A 14,884-nucleotide genomic window follows, 5' to 3' on the forward strand; every position below is an offset into this window, starting at 1 on the left:
AGGTTCAAACATGTTGATGGATAGTAAAAGTATCCATAAAATGATCAAGTGTCATGGCGAAAAATTGACATGTAAAAAATTTCCCCCTAAAGTGTGAAGTTTTTAAAAACAAGTTTAAAGATTGAAGCGCTTTATCATTCCAAGGATGAGATCAGAGGTAATGGTCGGAAACCTGCAAGGAACATTCAAGTAAAATAATGCAAATATATATCAAAATATCATCTTTGAGGTAGGCATTCCCATACCCAGATTAAAGAGAACTCAATGAACAAAAACTGAAAAAATAAGATCATATAGATAATAGACACATAATGGACATAACCACTTGTCTACATAATCACAAATATAAAATTACTCTCAACCTGGATTGATGAAACTAGATCCAGGGTCTTGATCTCCATCTCTCGATCCACAGTATGATTATAACCATGTGATTGAATGTCTCGAAGTCGAACATGGTAGAAACCACTTGATTACCGGTCAATAATGTGAACCGTTAACAAGCGCAAGAGAAACCACCAATAATAACAATGGCTCTCAAGGTACTCCCAGTACAATCTATGAAGTGTGAATAAGTGATCTAAAGTCTAACACTCATAGAATCATTCAATCAAAGGCCAATGATGAGAACCTTTCATCGAAAGCGAGAAACCCGCCATTAAGGCATGCAAACTTCAAGGAATTGAAGGTTCCTAAATCAACTTCCTAGATAATGAGTTGAAGTTGATAGAAAGCGATCCATTGTAAGAAAGACTATGACACAAAACATGATATCACTTTTTTGAAAATAGTTTGCAAGGACTAACTCAAGGATGGCCGATGCAAATGAAGGCATATAATTTGCAAAGGGTTTTGAACTAAGGTTGAACTTCTCTTGAACACATAATGACACGACAATGACTTGGCAACATTTTACTTAATGATAATACCCAAAACCATGAATATTTTCAATGAGGTTTGATTAACTGGCAAATGGATTTCCCAACCCGGACATGAATATGACGGAGTGCCGTGTTCAAGAGTGGCATGCTACCTTTTAAAACTGAAAATGTAAAATGGACACCTTCCCCAATTTTTCCCCACCATTACTGGAAAGTACCTCTTTATTTTTTACAAGCTTGAGGAGGATAACATATGCTTGGATTGTAAGCGCATCCTTTGGATGAGTCCATCGAAGTATTTTTAACAAACCCTAAGAAGGAGTGGTTCAGTCTCGTCATGTTTAACGAGCCCTATACTATTTAATTTTTACGAGTCCAGTAAAGGGGTAACTCGACGTCGCTTTCTTTTAAGAGTTTTGAAAAATACACAGAAAGGAAACTTATTTATTTCTTTTACCATAAAATTTTAACGAGGTCGTAGAAAGTAAAGCTCGATGTTTTTCAGTTTTAGAGAGTCTTTTTCATGAGTTTAGTTTCTCAGCCCGGAAAAAGGATAAAATAATACAAGAGAGAATTCTATTGACCATATCTGGTCAATGTATACCTTATTCGTAAACAATCCTGGCTCAGTCCGTAAAAGGGGTAAACTTATACTGAGTGGATGGTTGTTCATTTACCTTTATGAGTTTGAAAAAGCAAGTACTCGGAAAATTTTTCGTTTTGAAAGAGTATGGAAAGGGCTTAAAAAGAGGACTCCATGATTTTCACCTTTAGTAATTTTTTAAGAGCACGAAAAGTGATAAAAGTCTGCTAAAATGTCAACAATGATTCATCTTGACTCCGTAAATGATATTGCACATTTAAACTCAATAACTCGTCATAACTACTCAAAATGGACATTTTCCCTCCCAAAAAGGTTAAAAACATAAAAAATAATATTTTTTAAGCTTCAAAAATTTATAATAGTGGGAAAAAGTATTTTATTTTTACCATTTTCATTTTCACCAGTTCAGAGCGAAGAGAGGAGTTTTTACCATCAAACTTCCGGGATCGATTTCGAGCCAACCGGTGTACGAAATCGCGCACCGTTTCTTCCAGGTAGAAGATCTCTCGATAACTTATTTTTTTTTATCTATTTAGTTTTTCATTTGAAGCTTTTGTTTTATTTTTTGGGGAAAAATCTTGTTCAAAAATGTGCCCTCAGCCCTGTGCGGGTTTTTTTTCAATCGGGCCCGCGCAAGCCGATAAAATTTTCCATACGGAAAATCATGGCCTGCGTGGAATTTTGTCAGTCGTGCTTTGTCCATAAAAGGGCGGGTGCATAGGCATCAGGGGCTAATTTTTAAACAAGTTTATAGTCATAAAAAATGTGAAATGAGTTTTAAAAATGTTTCTAACTGCATTAAAATGTTCATTTCGGGTCATCTGATTTCTCAAAAATGGATTGGAGGGAAAGAGGGCATGAAGCCAATGATTTGGTAGCTTTGGCAGATCTAGCCACCTTGCAAGCTCTCAAGGCTTGTGGCCTCCTAAAATACTGGCTTATCCCTGGGATGAAAGCTCAGGTAGATCTAATGACATGGTTGGTAAGGACCTGGAATGTCTAGGAACAATGTTTTGTGATCGATGATTATCGCCTTACCATTGACGCTGATGATATCTATTTCCTAATTGGGTTGTCTCATCAGGGAGTTGATATTTCACTATTTGGATCGAGAGCAGGGGGAGACACTACCGATGGATACCTATGGTGCTTTTGCAAGGGTGCACCACCCAAGGATGGACAAATTGACATTCATTCCATCGAACTTTTACCCTTGAGGATCATTTCTTTTATTGTTTTCAAACTGTGTGGAAGTGTTGCCCTTCATCTAGCCACATGAGCATAGATGCAGACAGCTGTGGAATGCTGGGAATCCACAGTATACAACTGGTGCGAGGCAATGGTGGTGAATATGAAGGGCCAATTGACTAGGTGCAAGAATGGAAAACTGAAGAATTTTGGTTATGGTGCCATTCTTGTTTCTTTTTCCCTATAGAGGGTTCCTATTCTTCGGCCACAACAGTTCTAGCAGACGAGGGGGGTTTGAGGGATCAACGCATGATGAGGTGGGTTGTATTAATGGCACGCCATGGAGTTGATGGGCCTGTACTGAGGTATAGAACAGAGCTTTTTTATTGGTTGGACCAATAGATTGTTTCGATCAAGGACTTTCCATATTATGCTGAGATGGATTACAGAGGTGACCTTGATATCCCACTTCAAGTCAAAACTCAGTGGGGTGATCTAGGTAATAATGTCTCATTTTGACATATTTTAAAAAATTTATGTGTTTTTTGCCCACATAGGTTAATTATCTGAAATGCTTGTGCAAATGTGGGTCCAACCCGACCAACTGGGGTGAGAAGCCTATAGTAGCTGTGATAATGAACCAAAGTGGCAAAGGACATCCTAACAAAGTTGGAGCATAACCTTGAGAGGTTGACTTCCAACATCCCAGAGACTAGGACTGATGACATTCTATGCGCCTATTAGAGTCATGTAGTTGGGATTCTAAGGCCTCTCAGATGTTTGTTGTGTCGAGTTGCTCATGCTATTGTGTCTTATCATGAGCATCATCATGCTTAGATGTTCTAGTTTCTAGGACCCTTTTTGACTTTTTGGTGTCAACATATTCGGAAAATAGAAGGCCACGAGGCCTTTTCTCCTCAGATGACATATTTTGTACGTTATAAAATTATATATTATAGAGAAATGGAACACAGTAAATATATTGCAGAAATCTAAACACAAAAAACACATAAAACAAGAGAGACACAGATATATGTGGTTCACCCAATTTGGGCTACATCCATGGAGAAACAGCCAATCCTTCCTTTTATATTATCCAGCAAACTGAAGAGATACAACCTACAACAGATCCGTTGTAATTCCCTCTTCCCTCTCACACAATCTCCTCTCTCTTTCTCACTAAGAATATAGATCTACATAGACACAATACAATTCCCTCATATGTAGCGAGGGGTTTCCTTCTAGGGAAAAAACCCTAAATTAAACATAACTTCTACCATCATATCTTCACCTAATGAATGGCCTAGATTGGCTATGAAATTACAACATTTTACAAGGCAATTTTACATCTATTTTTTGGTTCGGGGGCGCTTCCCCCAATCCCCTGCTTGGGGGGCTCCAAATAATCGTTGTCGCCCCCCTAGACCCCCCTGGCGGCACACATTTATGGGTGGCGTTGCTATAATTTACGAACTGGGGTCTAATTTGGTGATACCTCTGAATAAAGAAGATAATTAGGCTCCACACCCAACGTTTTAGACACACCCAAACTCTATTTTAATGAAAGAATATTGTTTTTGATTTACATATGTAGCAAATGTCTATTAAACACATGATTCACCAATGCATCTGTTAATGTGTTTAAATATCTCGGAATGTGTTGATATTTGATGTAATTAAATTTTGTTTCCAAGGGACGGACTCATAAAAATACTCTTAACATAGCTAGACTCCTTAGTGTATAGATACCATTTAAATGTAATACCACAAGCTATGAATCTAACCTAAAGATTAAACGTCGAATACCAAATGTGATGGCATAAGCTAATAGCTCAATGACTACACTATATTTTGCTATGTTGTTCGTTGTTTGACCAAGACATATTCCATGAATAGATACTAGCTCATCATTGGGTGAATAGATAAGCCACGTTGCGGAAGATAAATTCTGAGTACTATGACTAGAGGCATTAGCAAAGCCAATGTATGTATGAGAGGACATCGAAATCTGCAAATCAAGTGTAAAAACAAGATGAGCATGAGAAGTAGTAGAAAATGTGAAAACATTAACTATCACACATACCTCAAAAAATGGTAAATAATGTACAAATCTTCACCAAAATTTTATGCAAAATATTTCTTTAGGTAAAGACCATTTGTAGGCTTTCCCAAAGGAACACCATCGTAATCAACCATCTCATAGGAACCTTTAGCTAATACACATTTTATGATGTAAGTCTCATGCCACATGGGCTCAAATTTCCATGCACTTCACTTGTCATGAGCTTGATCATAAACCAAGACTAGGTCACCTTCTGAATATATACGAGGATTAACTTTTTGATCATATTGGAATTCGACACATTTCTGGCGAGGTTCTCTAGCCAATACAACATTACGACGATTTTCATCTAAATGAGTTAAATGTGCAAAGTGTTCTCCGTCTACAGAGGTAGAAGGTAATAATTTGATATCTAGCTTGAGGATGGGATTTCACATTCAATAGGTAATATGAATTCCAAACCATAAACAAGTTGGAAAGGAGTAAAACTGGTCGATGTTTTTACAGTAGTACGGTAAGCCCGCAGTGTTGAAAAGAGCATAGAATGATAGTTTCCTTTATGCGTACCAACTATCCATTTAATCATATTGGTTAAAACTTTATTGAAATCTTCGACATGACCATTAGCTTGTGGATAATACGGAGTAGAGATATCATGGCGAAGGCCGAGTTGTGTGGATAGTTTGACCATCATAAAGTAATGAAAATGACTACCATTGTCTATAACAATAGCTTATGGGACACCGAACCGAGCAATTACATGATTGAAAATGAAAATGGTTGCAGTTTTGTCGTCTTCAAGTAAAGTAATTGACTACAAGGATAATGTATCCATGCCCCCTAACCGAAATGATGAATTTGATGCCCCATTTGGCAAAAGGACCAACAACAATGATAGGGTGAAGAGGAGTTGGAGGTGCTCGCATTTTGTGATCATAGATTCGGAAATTATGGCATTTGTGGACTGTAGTAATGCAGTCTTTAAACATTTATGACCAAAAATAACCAACATGTAATATCTTTTGGGTAGTAGCATATCCAGACATGTGACCGCCACATGTTCCAGAGTGACAATCATTTAAAGTTTTTTCGGCTTCTTGAAAAGTTAAACAACGTCAGAATACAGAATCAGAACCATGACGGTAAAGAGTGTTGCCAACAATATTGTATTGTTGGGATTGGTATCGAATTCGCCGATGATCAGTTTTGGATAACTCAGGCCTAAATTTTTTTGTTTGGAGATATACAATGATGTCTACATACCATGAATCTAATGTACTAATAAGAAAGAGAGATTTGTCAACAAAAGAATCTTCTGCTACAGTTTCTATATCATTATGGGGAAAGTCACACAATAGTTCAGCGAAAATCAAGGATTTCTTTGATTTGGATTTTTCAAATTCCAAATCAAACTCTTGTAAAATAACTATCCACTTTTAGTATTTGCCCCCTAGCAATTGTTTCATGAGAATGTACACCATAGGGTTACAATTCAAAATGACAGTTGTTTTTCGAAGAAGTATATAGTGACGGAATCGTTGAACATCTTGCACAACTTTCAAGGCTAGCTCGTCCACGTGTGCGTATTTAATCTCATTTTTAGTGAAACTCGTACTCAAATAATAAATCACATTTTCACTGCTAAAATCATCCTCTTGGACTAACACCATGCCATTGGTGGCATCAGATGCAGCTAAGTACAGAAAGTAGTCTCGATGGTAATCGAGTGGATGCAGTAATGACGCATTGGTTAGTGCATGTTTTAATTCATCAAAAGGTTTATTAGCAAGCTCATCCCAGAAAAACGGAAGACCCTTTTTCAACAGTCGAGTAAAACCATGGGTTAGTTTAGCATAATTGTGGATGAATCTACGTAAAATGTTTTCCTTCCATTGTAAACTTTGGAGTTGAGTAAGGTGAGAAGGAGCAGGAAAATTCAAACTTGCATCCACCTTCAGGGGATCGACAAGAATGCATTCCTTTGAAATGATGAAACCTAGAAGCCACCCTGATTGTACACAAAAAACACATTTGTGCGGATTCAAGCGAATATTGTAATGCTTGCACCTAATGAAAATTTTTTTTAAGTGCAATGGGTGATCCTGCCATTTCATAGAATGAGTCGGTAGGTCATCTAAATAAGGTTGAACAATATGCTTGATATCGTGGAAAGCATAAGACGTTGCTCACTGAAAAGTTGCGCCAACATTTTTTAGGCCAAATGGGAGCTTGTGATAAGCAAAAGTTCCCCATGGGCATATAAATGTAGTTTTATATTGATCAGTAGGGAGTATGTTTATTTGATTGTAGCCAGAAAATCCATCCATAAATGAAAAAATTTCTTTTCCGGCACAGTCATCGATAATTTTGTCGATATGCGGAGTTGGATAATTGTCCTCAGGACAAGCTTTATTGATATCTCGGTAATCAACACATACTCAAATAGTTCCTTGCTTTTTATCAAAGGGTACAATATTTGATAGCCAATTAGTTAAAGGAATGGGGTAAATAAAACCTGCTTTCAGCAATTTTTCAACTTCAGTTTTCATGGCGGCAACCTTTCGTGGATGTATACGATGTAATCGTTATCTAATTGGCTTAACATATGGATACGTTTTTATTTCATGTACAACAATGCTAGGGTCAATTCCTAGCATCTCTTCATAGGATGAGGCAAAAACTGTCACGAAATTCCTGAAATAGGGCTTTGTAAGTTGAAATCTCTTCTAACAAACAAGAATCTCCTATATGAATATTTTCAGTTATTCCGGGTTTCACTGAGATATCTATAGGTATCGTTGCTGATATGTTTCCCAAATCCTATTCAGAATTGGAAGAAAGGGTAGATATTGGACATTGAGAGTCACTAAGGGTCTCATATGAAAACATAGATGAAAAAATATTGTTAATTTTTTCAAAGGATGGCAAGAAATTTGAACGATGATGAGTAGTGTCTCATGGAATTTCATCCAAAGTCATGACTTCCATAATCCCTTCATTAGTTAAAAAATCGGTGTTAAAAGGATTAGGCATAGAGATTGGTTCTAAGCATGACAAATGAGAATATTCGTCAATGATTGTATTCAATCGATCATTATCAAATGTTGATGAGTTGGAAAAAGACTGAATTGCCTCATAGGCTAACTCAAAAGGGCCACGAGGCATTTCATCGCCATATAAGATCATTGCCGATTCTAAAGGTACTTTCTAGGGATCTCCTAATTCGAAAGTACTTGATGTAATCATGCTAATATGGGCATCATAATGAGGAAAATTGGGTGGAGGAAACGCGAAAGTTCCCATCAAAGATGAATCTTTGAGGATGCCAACACCAAATTCCTCATACAGAGTGGTTGATTTTCCAACAAATGGGATACTACTAGTGGAATTAGGGTCTAAGTTATAGTAGGATAATTGATCTACTTTCAAAATTCTTCCTTTGTGAAGAAACATAATCATCCTAAAAAATGACGAGACTACTTTTGCCATGGCATAAGTCCATCTTCGACCAACCAAAAGGTTATATTCAAGTTGAGCATCAACAACCTCAACACCTATTGCAATTGTTTTGCCCTCTTATTCGATTGGTAAATCATTTAAAAGTCCATACGAATGGAAACATCTTACATCAAAGGCCTTCAATGTCATGGGAGATTGATTGATTGTTAGAGAACCCAAGGCTTTTCAACATGCAATGGACATAATGCATGTCGATGCTCCTTCGTCAATCATTGTTCGAAAAACTTGTCAAGTTTCGATGTGAACTGGTAACTGAAAAGCCAGTTGGTGCGAGAGACACGGGACATGAATTTCGAGATCGAAAACAATCAAATGGGAGTCTTGAGGATCTACCGCTCCTATAGCTGACAATAATAATTTCCTTTGTGTTGGACAAGTTTGTAGCACTTCAAGGGCAGACATGGCCGAAGTTGACATAGCCAGATCTTCGACGATGTTATATTTTTGGGCGGCCCTTGCATGAGGATTAAAAGATGACTTACGAAGCATACCATTAGGAGGCAGACAAATTATCATATCTAGGTTTGGTTTTTCAATATATAATGGTTCAGAAGAAGGAGGAGTAGATGTGGAAGTTTGACCAGGTGAACTGGAGTCATCTCCATCTTCAACATGACTCTTTAATGTGTAATGTTTGGATCTCATTGCTACCATAAATATGGAAGACGTCATCATGATACCTTCTGATGCAGATGAGGAGGATTGGTCATGAGAAAACATTTTACTATCTTGTGGAGGAAACGAATCCTTCAAAACAGTAGGTGTGGGTGAACTTTTGATGAATTTGGAAACTTCAGCCCGATGAGGGCACTCCTTCGTGTAATGATCTTCCTCACAAATTAAGCAAGGATATTGAGGTTTCCTCTTTTCATCAGATGGTTCATTCTTGTTTGATTTTTCCTTAGAACAATTTTCTTGTTTATTTTTTCCTTTTCCCTTTTTCCTATTTCCGGATTTCTTACCCTTGTCAGTATATGACTCTATGAAGTTAATTTCCAAAGTAATTTCTGGAGGAGGATCTTCGTCAAGTGAATTAGATAGAGCCAAAACCTGAACTTTCTTAGAATTTTTCTTTATGTTCTTATATTTTTGGCTCATAGAACCAATCATGCCATCTGCGGCATGTGATCCTGGAAGAGGTGGATTATTTGGGGTAGATCGAGGTAAATCTGAGATTTTTTCATACAAAGTACCAGACTAAGTATAAACAAGATCAAGGTATTGAGCACGAGCAATTACCTACTCTTCAATTACAACGCCCCCTTTGGCCACATCTTCAGTTATTACTGGTAAAAGAGATTTTATGAACCATTCGGCCAAAAGATGGTCTAGAATGTAAAATTTAACTAAGCGACATCTTCGTCTCCATTTGTGAATGTGATATGAGATATGGGTTAATGTTTATTTCTTTAAAGAAGTTGAAAGTTCATTTCCATTATCATACCGAATGGGCAGCTAAAAATGTGTCAAAAAGGTTGTAGTAAGGGCGTTAAACATGTTGAAGGAAGTGCATGACAGTTCTACATACCATTTGGCTGCCGAACTAGTTAACGTGCATTGAAAAATCATAATCTAATAGAATTATCATTTAATGAGTTGGACACGCACCAAAGATTATAGGTCATAACATGGTTGGATGGATCTTCACCCGACTTACCTACGAACTTTAGAATATCACTGGGAAACTTAGTAGGAAGCCAGCCAAATTGGTAAATAAAGAAGTGGATCGTTAGTCAACTGAGAAAGGTCAGACAAATCCAAAGTTGGAATGAAGGGAAACAGATGATTAGGGTCCTACGATGGATATTAATAACTCTGATGGATGAGTCCCATACTGGGAGGAGGATATCCAAGATATCCTGGGATAGCCTAAGCAGTTGGAATCTACATACCTCCTAGGTATCCAGGATGAGACATATTGTATTGCAGTTGAATAGGTTGTTGAAACGCATGACTTGGGTATGGTTGATTCTGAAATGGGAGACTCTGACCCATTTGACCTTGAATGAACTATCCCTGAACGGGTTGGATTTGCAAGGATTGACCTTGGAGAAATTGAGTTTGAAAAGGTGGGTCCTGAACAAACTGACTCAGGGGTAAAACTTAGAAAGGTAGTCCTTGAAGTGGCACTTGAATACATGGGATGGTTGACTGTACAATAGGTATTTGAGGTGTTGACAGAGTCGTAGGAATAGATTGAACACCAGATGCTTGAGGTAAATACTAAACTAGGGATTGCATAGTAACCTATGACATAAGCGGGACCATTACGTGTGATACTCTTGTAATGGGAGTTTGAGGTGAACCCGAACCTGGGTTTTGAATAGTTGTTAGTATGCTGGACTGCACCAAGGTTTGATGAGTACTCGAGACAGGCTACCTAAGCGGTTGCTGGGTAGGTGTCGAGGGGTTAGCCTGAATGGTTGGTTGGACTTGAAAAGGCATTCCTTGAAAAGGAATTTGTTGTATAGGTTGTCCAAGAGGTTGGCCAAGTTGATAAAAAGGCACTTTAGAAGAAACAAGAATTGACTATTGAGAAGGGTTCTAGTTTGTATTCAATTCAGGGGAAGGCATTCCAACGATGGGTTGAGGCATAACAGCTTAACCAAAACCAGTTTGTGTCATTTGAGCATAATTAAAGTAACTTTCGACAGGGGGTTTCCCCCTAGCTGCAGGGTAAGGCCTTCCAAAAGGTTTTCCTCTCAGCAGAGGATATGACGGTTTCCCCCCAGGCAGATAATAACCACCTATTGGGTTAGCTTTTGGGTTACCAACATTACCAGAAATCTTATTAATATATTGTTTAGATGTCAAACCTTCATTTGTAGGGTTAATTACACCAGTTGACATGTTTGAAGATGATTTCGAGGAAGAACCTCCTGAATAAGCTCATGCGAGAGAGTGATATCCAGGTGATAAAAATCCACCATACAATGTTGACTCCAGAGAAGTAGAAAACATGGATGTATCTGGTGTGGTACTTCTAGCATTCATTGTAGACCAGTCAAACAATGGTATGGTAGAATAAGGGGTCGTGTATTGCGGAATCCCTCGTCCTAAAAATTTCAAGGGTGTGAAATACCAAGGGTTAGGGTGAAGAGATCGAAAGAAAAGTTCTGAGATATCTACAGGTCCAATGGTAGAAACTATATGTTCTTCCTCCTCGTCCGAAACAATCTATTCAATGGAAATGAGACCAGGAGGGAGACTATTAGTAATAATGAGTTTCACAAGCGGTGAAAGTGGAGGATCCAGAATATGTGTTGTCGTAGATGTATGAATTTTGGGCTCGGAAATATCAGACTTAGGTTCGTCAATATCTAGTTCAGAAACAGGGTTTCTATCCAAAAGTTCTCCAGTATCTGATTCAGTTTGAATGAGATCAGTAATTTGTAAATTGGTTGCTACTGAGTGTGATGTTAAATTCTGAGTCTGATCAAATTCATTTTCTGTTACTTCAAGGCCTAAAATAGTAGATATTATTAGTTGATTAACTTCAGTTCCTCTTACATCAAAATCTATAATAGTAGAAGTTTCAATTTCTGTTGCAGTTCTAGTTTCAGATGACTTATATTTTTCTACTTTAATCTTTTTTAACTAACTTGGTGTATACTTAGGGAGATCCTCCAGTATCATACGTGATTGTCTTGGTAGTTCTGCTACAATGAAAAATTTTCAATTGATCAATTACACAATATCTAAATTAAACCTGAAGTGTCTAAAAAGTAAAAACAACACAAAAAGTAACACGCACTAAAAATCTAGGAGTTCAAACCATACAAACTTACTCTTCACGGACATCAATAATTACTAGTTGGAGATGAAATCCAACATCGTAGAGATCAAGGTGAATTTTTTTATAGAAATGAATACTTGGGACCAATTATCATGACAACTTGCTTAACGAAATAGTCTGGAGCAAGTAACTCTAATATAAACCATCCCAAGCAAATATTACCCTCCAAAAAGTCCAAGTGAGTCTAGCCAATGTTTGTTCCAAGTACAGCAAGAACTTCCCTTTGTCGTCACCTTAGGTACAACACTAGGATTATATTCATTAAGTTTACCAAATATAATAATTTTACTTGGGGGGCAGTCATACATTGGATGTACATGCAAAGGGCAGAGTAACAAGCTCAATCCCCTTGAAGGCTCGTCCACATGATGAATTGGAGGTTTACTTTCAAGTGACCCCAAGTACCTTTTGACACCGTTGTAATATGTGCAAATCATTGTATCTAGGCCAATGAAGTGGGTATGATCACTTCACTAGATTCGACATGACCTCGTTCTTAACTCAAGTATAAGAAGAGCTTCCCAGAGAAAAACAGAAATAATTGGATTTTCTCTCCCTAACTAAATATTTTATTGTTCGTTTGTAGCTTTGAAAAGTTTACTTCCTTCCCTATTCCAAAGCCCTACACTTAAGCTAGCGTAGGTGATAAGAGACGAGCCTCATCATTAGGTGATTATATGGGCCTTAATTCACCTCCTAGCTTAGTCAAACCAACTCTTCTCACAACTTATTACATGTTTTGATTATATTTTGTTTAATTAGATGAGTTAAGGTGATATATTATGCCTAGTGAACTAATATGCATTGAATGCAGGTTTGGAAGACAAAATCAAGGAATTTTGGCAAAAGACTAAGGTTTGAAACGCGAATGGGACAAGGGGGAGAGATTGTAGGAGGTAAATACTCCTCATTTAGTTCTCCCCCGTTGGAATATTCCTCCATTAATCCCACCAGCTCGAAGAGCAAGCAACCAAGTCATTAAAATCAGAAGGTTGTCGAGCAAGTGATAGACAAAGAGTTAGTTCATCTCGAGTTTGGGAGTTGAGCCTCCATAAATTTAACAAAGTCATTGGGGACTTTAGTTGTATAAGTAGAGAGGCCTAGATCCTCATTAGGACTAGAATTTTTGTTGCAAAAACTCTAGATATTTTCAAGCTCCAGACTTGAGGAAGACTGAGATGTAATTTTCTGTTTTGGTAATAAGAATGAACTTTTTGTTGATCCAACACTAAGTTAACTCAGAGGGCTGAAGCTCTTGGGTTAGGGCCCAACCCTAGTAGCAAAGGCTCCTCTTCTTGTATCTGTATTCTTAGCTTAGTTTCATAGATTCATGGTTAAACTGTCTTTAGAAGTATTTCATTGCAAGTAGTGTAGATTTGATTAATTGTTTGTTAGTTTGCTTTCATTTGTTCCCTACTTTGGTAGCAGGTTAGAATGGATAAAAGAAGCACCAAAATGTTGTCAGTAGGTGTCCTGACCTCACTTCTTCCTTCCAGGATAATGATTTGAGGAAAAGACCCTTATGCAGCCCCAAAAAGACAAATTTCCATTTCTTTCATAAGATTTAGAGTTTACTATACTTGAACCAGCATTTGATCAGTTTTGCAAGTGTAGTATTTCATTGCCATGTCTTCTATCTTCATTCTTGCAGTAGATCTCATCCATGATTCCATTTTATTCAGCAATTTCCTCATGCATAAGGTAGACAGTTAGTTTATTAAATTTTGCTTTTCTAGCTAATGGGAATTCTTCTTGTTTACGTGACTTTTTGGAAATTACACATGTTTGATGCAGAGCAAGTGCTTCAGAAGTAGAAAGAGATCTCATAGCAAGAAACCACCTTCAAAATTCATCCACCCATAGGCATTCCTTGTTTTTATCAAGACGTTCACCAATTTCATCATTTTACATAGAAATTTCCCCAAGCATGTTGAACAAATCCAACCATCTCCTAAACTTGGTTTTGGGTTCTGAGTGATCCTAGGCCTTTTCTCACTCCATTCCACCCATCAACCACCTTCCCTAAGCCTTCCATCACCTCCAACACCCATCGTTTTTCTCTCGGCTATATCCTGTAGAAATACAGGGAATCCTGTAGGTTTCTAGTACATCCTGTAGGTTTTCCTATAGTGGCCTGTTTTGAGGCCGAATTGAGGGAAAACCTCTAGGAAGCCACCCAAGGTCACCCAAGGGTCTCCCAAACCTTCCAACCATCTCCTGAACCTTCTAGCCATCCACCAACATCCCTAAGCCACCTGCCACATCACCAAAAGAGATTAGCTTGCACACTTGATTTTTCATGAAAAGCATAAAAAGACAAAACAGATTTATTACAGTCCTTTACATGCATAACAATGATGTTTGATGTTTTTAACTTCCATGCTTAGGACAATAGCATTTTGTTCATGTTAATTTAGCATTATTGCAAAGCATAGCTCTTAGCAGTTAATTAGGAAATGGTGTGCCTTAGCATTGAATTTCAATCTTTTTCATTATTACAGTAGATCAACTCTCTCTTAGAGTAGATTTCTTTGTCTTTAATCAAGGAACCAAGATTCTTCTGAATCCATAGAAGTCTGGCTTGAAAACCCTAGTGGTCTCTTGCCAACTGAACAGTTACAAAAGGCAGAACCATCACTTTTACTTGTGTATACAACAGTGTCACCTCCAAGTTTGTACGAACCCCGGGTTGATAAAGTAAAGCTGGTAAGAATGCTGCAATATTCGTGCTCATCACTTTTTGGCACCGTTACCGAGGAGATGTCTGAGTAATATGTGATTACTGCTTTCTTTATTCTATTTCTTGTTTCTAATATTCTGCAGTTAGTTTCATT

Source organism: Pinus tabuliformis, chromosome 6, assembly GCF_031772625.1.
Source record: "Pinus tabuliformis cultivar Carrire ecotype Pingquan chromosome 6, CPIR1, whole genome shotgun sequence".
In the NCBI taxonomy this organism is placed as follows: Eukaryota; Viridiplantae; Streptophyta; class Pinopsida; order Pinales; family Pinaceae; genus Pinus; species Pinus tabuliformis.